Source organism: Emydura macquarii, unplaced genomic scaffold, assembly GCF_026122565.2.
Source record: "Emydura macquarii macquarii isolate MOO-44397 ecotype Brisbane River unplaced genomic scaffold, CSIRO-AGI_Emac_v2 contig_1451, whole genome shotgun sequence".
Lineage (NCBI taxonomy): Eukaryota > Metazoa > Chordata > Testudines > Chelidae > Emydura > Emydura macquarii.
Window position 1 is genome coordinate 5880432 of NW_027131588.1, and position 12849 is coordinate 5893280.

The following is a 12849-nucleotide window of genomic DNA, read 5'->3' on the forward strand; positions in this document are numbered from 1 at the left end:
TCTGCCTCCTTTATGCCTTCTTCACCCATCCCTCCTATGTTTGAAATCTCCCACAGCCCTATATGCAGCAATCTCATTCTCACCTCCTCCTTCAAGTCCCTCTCAAAGCTTATTCCTTCAAGGAGGCTTATAAACTGGAGTCTCATATGGATTAAACAATAACACCTTTGTCACCCTCAAGACCCCAGGCAATTGCCTCTCATGATAATGTTTGTCTGTGTCCTGCAGACTCCGGCCCCTCTTTCTGTTGTCATCTTCTTCTGTTAGTCTCCTGTGAATTTAGATTGGGAGCGCTTCCATTTCAAAGAGTGCCAAGTATGGCTATGATGCTCTCCCTGTCTTCGGGACCGGCATTTGGCACCAGCCAGGCAAGCCTCTTCTTAAGACCTCTCCTGACCCCACAACTGATAAGCCAACTTCATCTCCCCTCTGCAAGTTACCTGAGCATGCTCCAATACTATAGCGTTGAGTGCTACAGAAACAACTAAGCTAGATGCCTAAGACTATGCTTGCCCCCTTGAGGTGCCACAAAAAAGGCCTGGATATTTTATTTTTCTTCAGTTTTCTAAAATGTAACTTCAGGCACCCACCCTGTGCTCTGGGCACCTATCCCATACATCACAAATCACAAAACTAACAAAATGCTGCCCGTAAATGCATCCACTTCACCCCCACCTGCTACTCAACCATGTTAGAAAAGAGAGAACAGATGGACTTTGGAAATGTTAACAAACCAGGCCTCCTCTGGAGCAAGTTCCAAAACTGAGGACCCCTTCTAGAAATCACCCGGTTTATATTCATTTGAACATAACTGCTGATCTCTGCAGTGTGGTGGCATGTTACAGTGAGACAGGTGAACACTCAGGTCCCAAATCATTTAGGCCTCTGCAGGTTAAACCCAACACTTTGAATTCTACCCAGACGCCTATTAGAACTGGTCTAACATGCTCCCAACAGGCAACCCCACTGACACAAGTTTTATGCAGCATTCTGTACTACCTTCTGTTCTAACTGCCCCTGAAGTTTAGCCCTATGCAGAGAGCGTTGCAGCAGTCTAATCTCCAGATGACAATGGCACGGGTAATTGTAACAAGATCCGCATCACATAATATACTTTCCTTTCTATCTTCTTCTTCAGGACAGAAGTTAGTGCAGAGTCATAACTTTACCTACCTTTGATTTTTGGTTTGATTTTCCATAGGATTTGCTACGAAAGGCTTTGCTTCTGGGATCACACTCTAAATCACTCAAGTGAGGAGAAGGAAAACAGCACGACAGGGTTTTTAACCAGTTAAATTGTTCCGGAAGGTTCGGGAAACCATCCTGACTCCCATCTGCCTACAAGTGTCCCCACAATCTGGCCCCCTTCACATTGTGCCCCTCACCGTTCCCAGGGTAAAGCACTGGAAGGCCCCTTTGTTTATCCTACACCCAAACACACAGTTGAAGAACGATAATGAAACAGGTAGGCCTCCAGGAGCAAAATTGGATTTTTTTTCCCCCACCAAACAAAGGTAAATAAAAAGGTCAAGCCACTCTGACAATGGGAAACGGGATTTGAAACAAAAAAGAACCCCGCATTTTGTCAGCTAGCCAAGATTTTTCTGGTGTGATTTTTCATAAGAGCCATAATCCTTCTGATGGGGTTACATCATCATTTGATATAAACCCCCACAGTAAGACTACATCTGCTACTAAGCTGTGTTGTAAATGTCTTTAATTTTTATATTTCATCTGAAGGGAGTTGTTAAAGTGGGTTTACAGGGTGATGGTTCTTTGAATAAAAGACATCAGGACCGAAGCAGAGCTCTGCATGACACTTAATTTTCACTCTAATAAGCCCTCCTAAAACATTACAAGATTTTGTTTTTTCCCTGAATTTGCTTTCTCTTCGTGCACAATTATTCTTTTCTTCTTTTTTAAAAGGACACACTTGAAAAGAATGTGGGTGGATTTTTTTGCCCAGATAACACCACTTCTCTTTTTACTTCAAGCCAGATATAATCCTGATTCCTGAGCAGAAGAAATTTCTATGAAGTTTTTCAAAGCCATCATTTTTATTTAGATTTTTTACTGTTCCTCTGGACTGTCAGGGGTTTCAGCTTGATTTTTGTCTTAAGGGTGAGACGGGATCCTCCAACATGTTGGTGGTCAAACTTTGAGAATCCCCTCACAATTTCCCCTCTGCATTAAAATCACCCTCCTGACTGAGGACTGTACATGGGGCTCTCCATACTTGTCTCGGGAAGGGGTCGCTGTAGCACAAAAGGAGATAGCCCCTACTGTTTAGGACAGGTAACAAGTGTTTCTGCTAATTCATCTTGCCCTGAATAACAACCCAGAAGCAAGAGGTGGAGCCCACGCTTTTGGCAAGTCAATTTAGAACTCAGACTATTTCCCCTAGGCCCCGGATCTGATGTTTGGTTTTCTAGGGTTGTGTTTTTGTTTCGGAGAACAAGACAGGTGAAAGGTGACAGTGGAACTTGGTCATTAACAGGAGCAACAGCAGAAAAGAAAATCTGTTCTATCCATGAAAGGAATCATATCAATATTTACAAACTACCAGATCACAGAAAACCAGATCTGCAATGTGATATTCATCTGGAGAACAATGTTATTGTAATGCAGGGAAATTCCATGGCAGTTGGGTGGGAGAATGAAGGAAGGTATGTAGCAGCACGGGACCCTTCGGAGGGGAAGGTAGGAAAAGATTTTGAGCGTGTAGAATTGTGTCCCAATTTCTGAAAACAAGTAGCAACCTGCAGCATCTGGATTATGGGAACTAGAAACTGGTTGTACCTTTGAGGTGTGATGAGAAATAACTCCCCTACCCTTTGCCCCTCCATTGCCCTTTAAAGCAGAAGACATTAACAGGAAAACGAAATGTAAAAACAAATATCGCTGCAGTGGTAAAGTGTTAAAATCAAGCAGCCAAAGGTCAAGAAATTCCATAAACTGACATTTTTCCCACAAGATTTATTGAACCATATTGCACATTTATGGTACTTTTGATTCCTGTTTTCATTGTGAAATCTACATTGTAACATATTATATTTGCACCATTAGTGCATACCTTAAAATACAATAATAATAATCAGATTCATAACCAGCACAGGAGCTGTACATAGTGCTTTACAAATGGGCTTCCCATGCACTCTGCAGTGATAATTCCCGAATATAGAACACTAGAGATGATAATTGTATTAATGGTCAGATAAAACCTTATGTGTGTAGTCAGACGTGTTTACTGAGTCTTTCTCTGGCTAGAGTAGCAGAATGTAGTGGACTGACCTCAGGGCTATGAGTCTGGCACTATTGTGTTCTAAACCTGTCTCAGACACTGATCTGCTGTATGGATTTGGGTAAATTGCTTCAGGTGATATCCTGGCCCTATTGAAGTCAATTTTGGTATTGATTTATTGGGACCAGGATGCCACCCTTAATCTCCATCTCAGTTTCCCCATGTGCAGAGTGCAAGTAATACTTTACTTACTTCTCAAAAATGTTATGAAAAGGGATGATTGGAAAATTTCCATCAAAACTCCTTTTCAACTGAAATTTTTCATCAACAATGTTCATGTTCCACAGACAATTTAAAATCTAAAAATTCTGATTTTGGACAAAATTCTCTTTTTGGGGATGGGGACAAGAGGGTTTGTCAAAAATTAGATGTTTTAATTGAAACTTTCTTGGGAGGAGAGGGAACATTTTCTGACCAGTTCTTGTTATGAGAATTACTTAGTTGAGGTTTTTAAAATGAGGTTTTAAACTTTGAAAATGTAGAGTGTTGAGTATTGGATTTTATTACTAGAAGACACATTTTTATAATGCTTTTTTTTTTAAAAAATAGAATTTGATAATATGCTCAAATCTAGCTCTGAAAATATGAACAACAATGAAATGGTAAAGTAATTCTTATAAATTGTCAGTTATTAATTGTAGTGATCCCACAGAACTTACATACAGTGTCTCTGATCTTGCTAACATTTGAACACATGCTTAACTTTATACATGGCATCCGAGCCTAATTTTAGATATAACACAAGGAGCAAAAATGAGAGCTATTTCTTCTGATCAGTGTCATTATAGCAAGATGGGCTTGAACTGGAAATCTGATACATAAACTGTTTTGGACCACACCAAGATATATACTCGCTGTTCTAATTATGTATATGCTGTGATGGGCTTCACTAAAAAGAGGAACTTGCAGGAATTAAGTAGCTCCTTCCTATGCTGTGTAGTGTCTCCAACTTTATATCCCTTTCAAAGGGGAAAAAGGATTGTTTAGAATGGTGCAGTGGTCTGTTTGAACAACGGAATTGACATAAGTAGGTTAAGAGCTATCAGAACTGTCTCAATAGTGAAAGGCCAATTAGCAAAGATTTTAACAAATAAAAGCTACGCAAGGTCATTTAAGGTCTTGATTAGTAAAAGCAGCAAGTTATGCTCACTATTATTGGAGGAGTCAGACATTCAAAAATGAGGATATTTGTGAAAGAGTCTGCATATCGCAACAGTTTAATACATTTTAGCACAAATCTACATTTTTCTGAAAATTCAGCCTGTTTGTGTGTTAATTAGTATTAGCTGTTCATTATTCTCTAGTTCAGAAAGTCTGCATCCCCCTATCAGGGAGCAGAAACAACAGCATGTGACTTTGGTGATTAGTTACACACCATACGAATGGCCATACTGATTCAAACCAATGGTCCATCTAGCCCAATATCTTGTATTCCATTAGTGGCCAATGTCAGCTGCTTCAGAGAGAATGAACAGAACAGGGCAAGTATTGAGTGATCCATCCCGTCATCTACTCCCAGCTTCTGGCAGTCAGAGGCTGGGACACCTAGAGTATGGGGTTACATCCCAGACCATCTTGGCTAATAGCCATTGATGGCCCTATCCTTCATGAACTTATCTAATTCTTTTTTTAAACCAGCTATAGTTTTGGCCTTCACAACATCCCATGGCAATGAGTTCCACAGGTTGACTGTGCCTTGTGTGAAGTACTTCCCTTTGTTTTAAACCTACTGCCTAGTTATTTCATACCCTGCTTCTTGTGTTATGTGAAGGAATAAATAACACTTCCTTATTCACTTTCTTCACACCATTCATGATTTTATAGACCTCTGTTATATCTGCCTTTACTCGTCTCTAAGACGAACAGTCCCAGACTTTTTATTCTCTCCTCATACGGATACTGTTCCAAATCTTTTTTGTCACCCTTCTCTGTATCTTTTTTCAAATTCTAATATATCTTTTTTGCTATGGGGCACACAGAACTGAATGCAGTATTAAAGGTGTGGGAGCAACATAGATTTATATAGTGGCATTATAATCTTTACTGTCTTATTATCTATCCCTTTCCTAATGGCACAAATAGCAATTTGTAATTACTCAGTGTTAAGTTCCTGAACAATCCAAAGGCTGAAAATGGTTCATCCAAACATTTGACAAATGCCTTCAAATAATGCATACATGAGTGCATGACGTGCAGAGGGGGTAAAAACCTGGTTTCAGAGGCTCCCATCCATCCTCCTTTTCTTTATGGCTGGAAATTTATATGAAAGAATCCTGCAACTTCTCTGCTATAACATGGAGTTGTGGTATGGAAAAGGCTAAGAACTACTGACTTAGCAGCCATTTGACTGGGTTTCAAACTAATTATGCAATGAATATTATTCCATCTGCTCTAACAAACATGTATAAATGGTGGACACTGAAAAAGTGTCTTCTTTTATATTTTTAAACGAAAACGCCAAAGGCCACTATCTCTGTCCAGAGGAGGAAGCCACTTTTTCAAGGGAGGCTTATTTGGTAGTTTGTGATCCAGTTTGTGATAATTGTAATAAAATATGCAGCAGTTCTCTTCTTTTACAAATGATGTAACTTTGTAAATCCGTAACAGGGCTTGGTGCCGGGATGTGTGTGTGTGTGTGTGTGTGTGTGTGTGTGTGTGTGTGGATAGAAGGCAGTGGTACAATTGCGCTGGAGACCAAATACAGGGACAGTAGTTCATCATTTTTAAAAAAAAAATTCCTAGTATCAAATATGAGTGTAATATTCCTTGTTTTATGTGAAACTGTTAAAATGTGGAGACAGTGAAAACTCTCCTCTCCCCAGAGTAAAATGGACAATTATATAGTAGTAATCCCCACATTTGCATCCAAACTGCACCTTTTTGGATTATGAGCTGATGCTCAGTATTTCCATAGTGCCTCATAGTCTGTGCTGTGAATTATTTAGTAAAGCCCAGTTTGATTTTCCTGTTCGAACACAACCTAAAAACTATACAAGGTATCATTTTCTAGCCCTCCCCCAACTTCAACTTAATGAACAAATAAGGAAAGAAAATTAAAGAGAAGAAAATTAAGCATTTTAGCTAAGATCAATAGAACTCTCCAAGACCGTGTACTGCTAGCACTGAGTGAGCCCAGAGTAATCCTCTGCTTATTGCATGTTGAGTTAACTTGCAAGAGAAATATGTTCCTCCTTATTGCCCTGTGCCTCATTGTGTAAAAGGAAGCAGGGACCGCAAATTAAAATACTGTTGATTTAGTTTTTAAAGGGAGTGCCCAGGAGCATTTTCTCTATAGTCACATGCTGGAAATTGAAGTGTGCTGTGAACCGTCTGCACTATTACAATACAAAAAGAATATTTTATTATCATGTTATCATCATCCTGACATATCTCTGACTTCTCTTGCCTGACCAAAAAAAAAAAAAAAGGATCAACTTAAAAATGCTGTTCTGACTAGCATCAGCAAAAGATGCTGCCCTGTGTCAGCAAAAGATTCCACTGCTTCACTTTGACTCTTACAGGACTTGATGTGAGAGATACTGTAGTGGAGTCCTACATGATACTGTATAGCATGATGGCAGAGGAGTTCTGAAGGATTCCTGAACTGAAATGTACCATAGTCGTGGCTCATGTGGTGCCACGAAGAGCTCAGCAAGAAGTAGACAATTAATTAGGGGGAACTGTGTTTATGGTAATATATTTGCATCCGATGAGCTTTGCATGCATAGGTAGGCACAAGGTTCTGCGTCACCAGTCCACGGAATGTACAGCTCTTACGGACAATTTCTTTCCTTGTGGCATCAGACAGTCTGCTTGGGGTAAAATGGATGAACAGCCATTTTCACAGATCACAGAACAAGGAAGGGGTGCTGGCTATCTCTTCAGGCTCCAGGGAATGTATAAGAAAAGTCAAAGCAAGGATGTGTGAAAGATTTATAAATATACACAAGCAGTCAAATTCATCTGTAGTGTGACTACCCTGAAGTCAATGGAGGTAAGATTGGAATGAATTTGGCCCAGTGAGGGGAGAAACTAAAGTTCTAGGTATGAAAGACAACCTCACCCCTAAGCAACATAATATATCACATTTATATGCAGTAGTGCCTCTCACCCCAGAGGACAAGTACAGGAATCATGTCACCCTCTGTTGAAATCCAGCCACCTCTGGGGTGGAATAGGGCAGCTCTTTAACAGCACACAGCAACAGTACATAGCATGCTCGGTCAGAAAATGAATATGTCTGACGGGTGGGATTTATAATGAATTGAATGTTATTAGTCAAGTGCACAAAATCTTCAGATCCCATCTTCAAGACCTCTGAGTTCTAAAGAGTCCTACATTACAGGGTCATGCATGTGATGACTGGCTAATACTTAGGTGAACAGTTTGCTATAATAAATTGTTTTTGTAGTGAGGAGGGCATGGTGAAGGAACTTGGAAAAGAAGGAAGGAAAATACATTAACACCTGCCAAGAGCAACCACAGGGGAGTTAGCAAAAGTAGTCGCTCATGACAGCAAGGTGGTCTCTCTTCAGAGGTGGTCATTAAGGCAGGTTTTACTGTACTTCCATAAAGAAAGCTCATTCAAATTCTGTGTTTAACATCATCCTCTGATCCCATTAACTATGATTGTCTGGGGAAAAAAAGATTGTCTCTGCCTCTGAATGACCACCTCTGAAAAGAGACCACCTTCCTGTCTTCAAGACTCTTCAATGCTGAAGAGGCAAAGGCTAACAGAAGACTGAAACAACTACAAAATGAACTGGAGTTACCAATGTTTTGATGATAGACTGAATTTTATAAGCCCAGTGTTAATCATTTAAATGTCAAAAGAAAAACCTCAAAAGATAATCAAACCTCAATAATTCAGAGGTTCACAAGAAAATAAGTTTAAATGATGTACGTGCCCTGGACCAGCCATCTGCAACAAGGGTAAATTTCACCTAAATTAATAGGTGATCTTTTAACCATTTTTATAGCCAGCACTTTTGTGCTATTGTAGGGTGAAATCCTGGCTCCATTGAAGCAATAATTCTGCAATAAGGCCAGAATTTCACCCACTGTAACGATATACCAAAGATAGCACTACTGTTGCATGCATTGGCCTTACCCAAGTAGAGGAGATCAAACCATTCATGAAATCATGCTTTTGCATGCTGTAAAATTGTCTCTTTTCCAAGGTCATCCCTACTTGCTAATGTATTGACAGCAAACAGCCCTTCTCTCTTGCCCTAAGTCGGTTAAAAGGAAATCAGGGGGGGAAAAAACCCTATAATAAATATCATAGCATTTTTGGTTTAAAAAGATTTTAAAAACACTATTATAGGACTTTGGGGAATTGTAATGTTCACAAGTGAAGGCTGACAAAACAACACAACAACAAAAGCTCATGTAAGAGTAAGAAATAGGGCCAATTTCTGCCCTAGGGTAAATTCAGAATAACATCATTGTCTTGCACTGTTACTATAAAATAGATTTACACCAGCATAAATGAGAGCAAATTTTGTTGCCTTCCTCTCATCCCAAGCCACAACTCTACTTCTGGATCATTTCACCGTGCTGTCCCATCTGACTGCTGCCTCCTATTTCCTAGTCCTTACTTTGTTTATCTTCCAGTCACTCTGAAAAGCCTTTTTTCCCTTGGATAATGCTTGCGTGAAAAATTCATCATGCACAAAGTTTCAAAGGTGCTTAAATTCTCTATGTGAATGATATGTGAGGGAGAGCATGGGTTAGCATTGCAAACGGTGTGGAGCTTGGTGTGATTTAGTTTACCTTGACACTTATTTTGCTAGCTCTCATTCTTTTCAAGTGAGGGGCCTCAACATTGCTGTCTATGAAAATTAGCTTATTTTGTAATACTAGCAAGAGAGAAAGTGCTGGAATAGAGGTGTGCCAAATTCATCTGTTTTTGTGCTTCACAGACATTTCTGCAAGTATTTGTATTGATTTTAGGTCACGTGAATTCACCCATCTCCACCCCCAAAATTCAATATCAACAACCATTTTACGTCAAAAATCATAAATAGGCTCAGGTTTGCTTGAAAAGATTATATACCTTCCAATGAAAATGGGCTGAATATCAATTTTCTAATGTAAGCTGAAACCGGGTGCAGCTTTGGGCTTTCTCTCAGCACTAGCTATAAGCAGTATTTTTCATAAATAAGGACTATGTCATTTTAGCTCCTTTTCTTTTTAATGTTGCCCAGCCTCTTATTAAGCTTCTTGTTACCTTTCTTGTGACAGGACAGCACATCTACCAGCTCAGCACACCCCGCTGTTGCATCACACTGTTATCTCTCCATGCACAATCAAGACTTGGTATCTACTGAAACCACCATTTTTTGTGTTGGAGGTAACAGTTCTATTCAATGAGAAGGAAGATTTGTTTATGTGACCATTTATTTTCCTTCTCAGGTAAAAAAGAGAATGGAGCAGAGGGGATGTGCTTCCTCCTCCATAGCAGACAAGCTAGGAACAGCATCACTGACGACCAAAAGTCCTGGCCCTTTAAAATTCTTCATGTCCTGAAGGAAGCAGTCTCATCTTTTTTTGCTTTCCTGCACCACAGAAAATACCCTTGAGGATGGATGAGGAATTTTAAAAAGCCAGGATTAGACTTAATTTACATGAAAATGTCAAGAAAAGTCATGATCTGACCCAACAGCTTTATTCTACAGGTGATAAAAAGTTTTATTTCCAAGTCCTTCCTTTCTATTTCTCTCTATAACTGCAAGATGGTTTATATTGCATTTATTATTCTAGAAATAGAATGGTGTGAGATAATAAATAAACTTCCTTAGTGGCTTCATGATCTTTTCCCTCTTCATGTTTCTGACAACTATGCTGAGTGACTAGGTCACAGCTTTACTCTGCTTTCACATTGTGTTAAAGGCAGACTAACTTTCAAAGAATCTACCCTAGACTTTCAAAGAGACCGTGTTAAAAAAAAAAAAAAAAACAAAAAAAACCCCACAGTTGAGATTTATTAGACCTCCTGTTCAATGGTCCTCAAGACAAAACTCACTCACATAAACTCACTGGCTGGAATCAATGCTTGTATATTGGTCAAATGTGTTCCAGTATTCAGTGAGTCAGGAGACTTGGATTCTGTGGCACTGATGAAGAAGTTGGCACCCTGGGTCATGACTGAAGTGCAGATTTCAGCCGAAGCCTCGCGTTATTTGACACACTCTAGTTTGTACCCGACGTGCAGCCTTAATGAAATGTAGTGGAGAGAAGGGGTGAGTAATCTGGGTTGGGTCTCCTCTGCTGGTCCTCTCCCTTTATGCCAGTATTTCTTATAGAGCAAAACATGAAGAGAGAGAGAGAGAGGGTGTTGGACTCACACACAATAATGAAAATCCATGAGTCGACTGTGCATTCATAATTATTTTATAAATAAATGGCTTCTGGAGAGCCACATCTGTCTCTTCCCACAGTGTATGTCTTTCATTAATGTATCACAGGCCGAATGAAGCCAGCCTGAGTGCTTCGCTTGCATCTTCCTCCTTCTCTCCATCATTGTCCATGGATAGGTTTTTGTGGTTCAGAAAGAGCTGCAAGCCCCACACTTCTCTGCAAGACTGATGGCTCGTCAATAACATTAGCCAGCATTATGGGCCGCATTGGTGTAGAACAGAATCAATACGGCCAAGTAAAAAGTCTAATAAGTTGACATGGCCATCCTCAGCAGGGCTCACGTTACAAGAAATGAGTTTTTTTAAGGAATCAGCGTCAGTGCTGCTTATTCACCCCACACCGAGTTGCCTTGACTAAGATTTATTGCTTCTTGTTTTGTCGGCAATGCAGTGTAAGCTGTGTAGAAATAAAATAATCATTCAAGTTAAAAGAATAATAAAGAAAGGACTTTACAAACGCTGTCCACTCGGTAGTGAGGAGGTGCAAAGACGTGCTAGAGGAGCAGCCTGTCATGTGAAAGGAAAGGGGCCAGTTTTTAGAAAATAAAAGGGGTTTATGGGATTTGTCCCCCTTGTTTGTTCTGGGTGCATAATATTCTCCTAACCTCAATGTATTTCCTTTTACCTAAGGGATGGATTCTGATCTTAGTTACACTGGTTTATATTAGAAGTAACTGCATTTAAGACAATGCAGTTACTCCAGATTCATACCAGTGTAACTGAAAGCAGAATTCAGCCCTAAGTGCCTATGGCAATGTATGTGCCTCTTAAAATAAGTTTTTCACTGATGCATAGCTTTCTACATATAGTCATTATGGAGCTGTTTTACAACTCTCCCCCTTTCTCCTTCTCCTCACTCCCCCGCCCTGCATTCAGCTTCATCCACAGCACAAGAGCAATGGGAGTGCAGCATCCGATATTTCACTTTTATGAACTTTGCTGATCATCTGTTCTCATTTGTCCAGTCATCTGAGGGAAACCCTGTTCAATCATGTGAGGTTAAAGCATTAGTGAAATCGTTAGTGCAGCATGGTCAGGCTAATAGGCCCAGGCCTCAGCCATTTTTGCAGGCTACATACCACCCATGTTGGAGTTACTTCAACAATGTTTTTTTCTAAACAGGTAAAGAAACATAATTGCATCAAGGAGACTAGCAGCTTGTTTGTGAATGGGAGAATGAAGATATTAATTGCTCCCATCCCACTCTGTTAGGATGACATATCTAACAGAGTCCTCATTTTAAAAACCTTGTTGTAGTTAAAGTACCCATTCAAACTAACAACAGGCATGTTTAGTTTACTGCTTATGAGGAAATTAAAGGGCCTGATCCAGTGGTATGTACTCAGGCAAGATTCCTATTAACATGACTGGAAGAACTGCAGGAGTGTGTGTGATATTTTCCTACATCAGTACCAAAAATTACTTTGACTGTCAGTCAAACAGCAGTCTGTGCTACTTACATGACAAGCGTAATGAATCTTGTGGGCTCACCTTAGTTACTGGTGGACACTTAGCCAAGGAACAAAACCACCAGCAGTTGACACAAAGCAGCTCAATTGGTAGTTGCTGTTAAATTCTAAAGGCCAAATTCTGTCCTGATTTCTCAGTCGTGCACACTCTCTCTCACACATACACACACATACACACAGCTGGCCCCGCACCACCCCACCCCATCCCAGGTCTTCAGGTTTCACTATGTAGTGCTGCACTTGCTATTAGTTAATACTACAGTGGCACTCAAGGGGGCTACAGCACTGAAAACATACAAAGCCGCAGTCCTTGCCCTGAAAGGATTACAACAAAGTGCAAATCAGGAAAGAATTTGTTCCTCTGTGGTATAGATCACCTCCAAGTTCCCACTAGCATAGGCTGTTGTACGTTAGGGGCAGGGCACAGTGGAAGAGTTGTGAGGTGAAGGCTCCCCAGTATCTGTATATACTATGGTTATCTGTGAGGAAGAGTTTTCTAAACAGCAATCCAGATTTTGAACACATGGTTTTTTTAGGTTAGCCCATGTAGGGTATTGATACTGTAACATTAATATAATGTAGCAAGTCAAATTAAATGGATATTTCACCATTTGTACCAATCCAAGGGAACATTCTTCGCTCAGAGCCCCAGGACCTG

At 40.1% G+C, this 12849-nt stretch overlaps 1 long non-coding RNA gene across 2 annotated transcripts in view; it reads left to right on the forward strand.

The window, feature by feature from the left end:
- The window catches only part of LOC137156532 (uncharacterized), a 32649-nt gene extending 22824 nt beyond the window's left edge, over nt 1-9825 (forward strand). The window contains exon 3 of one of the 2 annotated variants that reach the window (XR_010920786.1): nt 9719-9825. This is a non-coding gene — a long non-coding RNA (uncharacterized lncRNA). Of the gene's footprint in view, nt 1-1201; nt 1297-9718 lie in introns of those variants that run through there. The other variant, XR_010920785.1, reaches the window with a different exon arrangement.
- Nucleotides 9826-12849: the final 3024 nt, after the last annotated feature.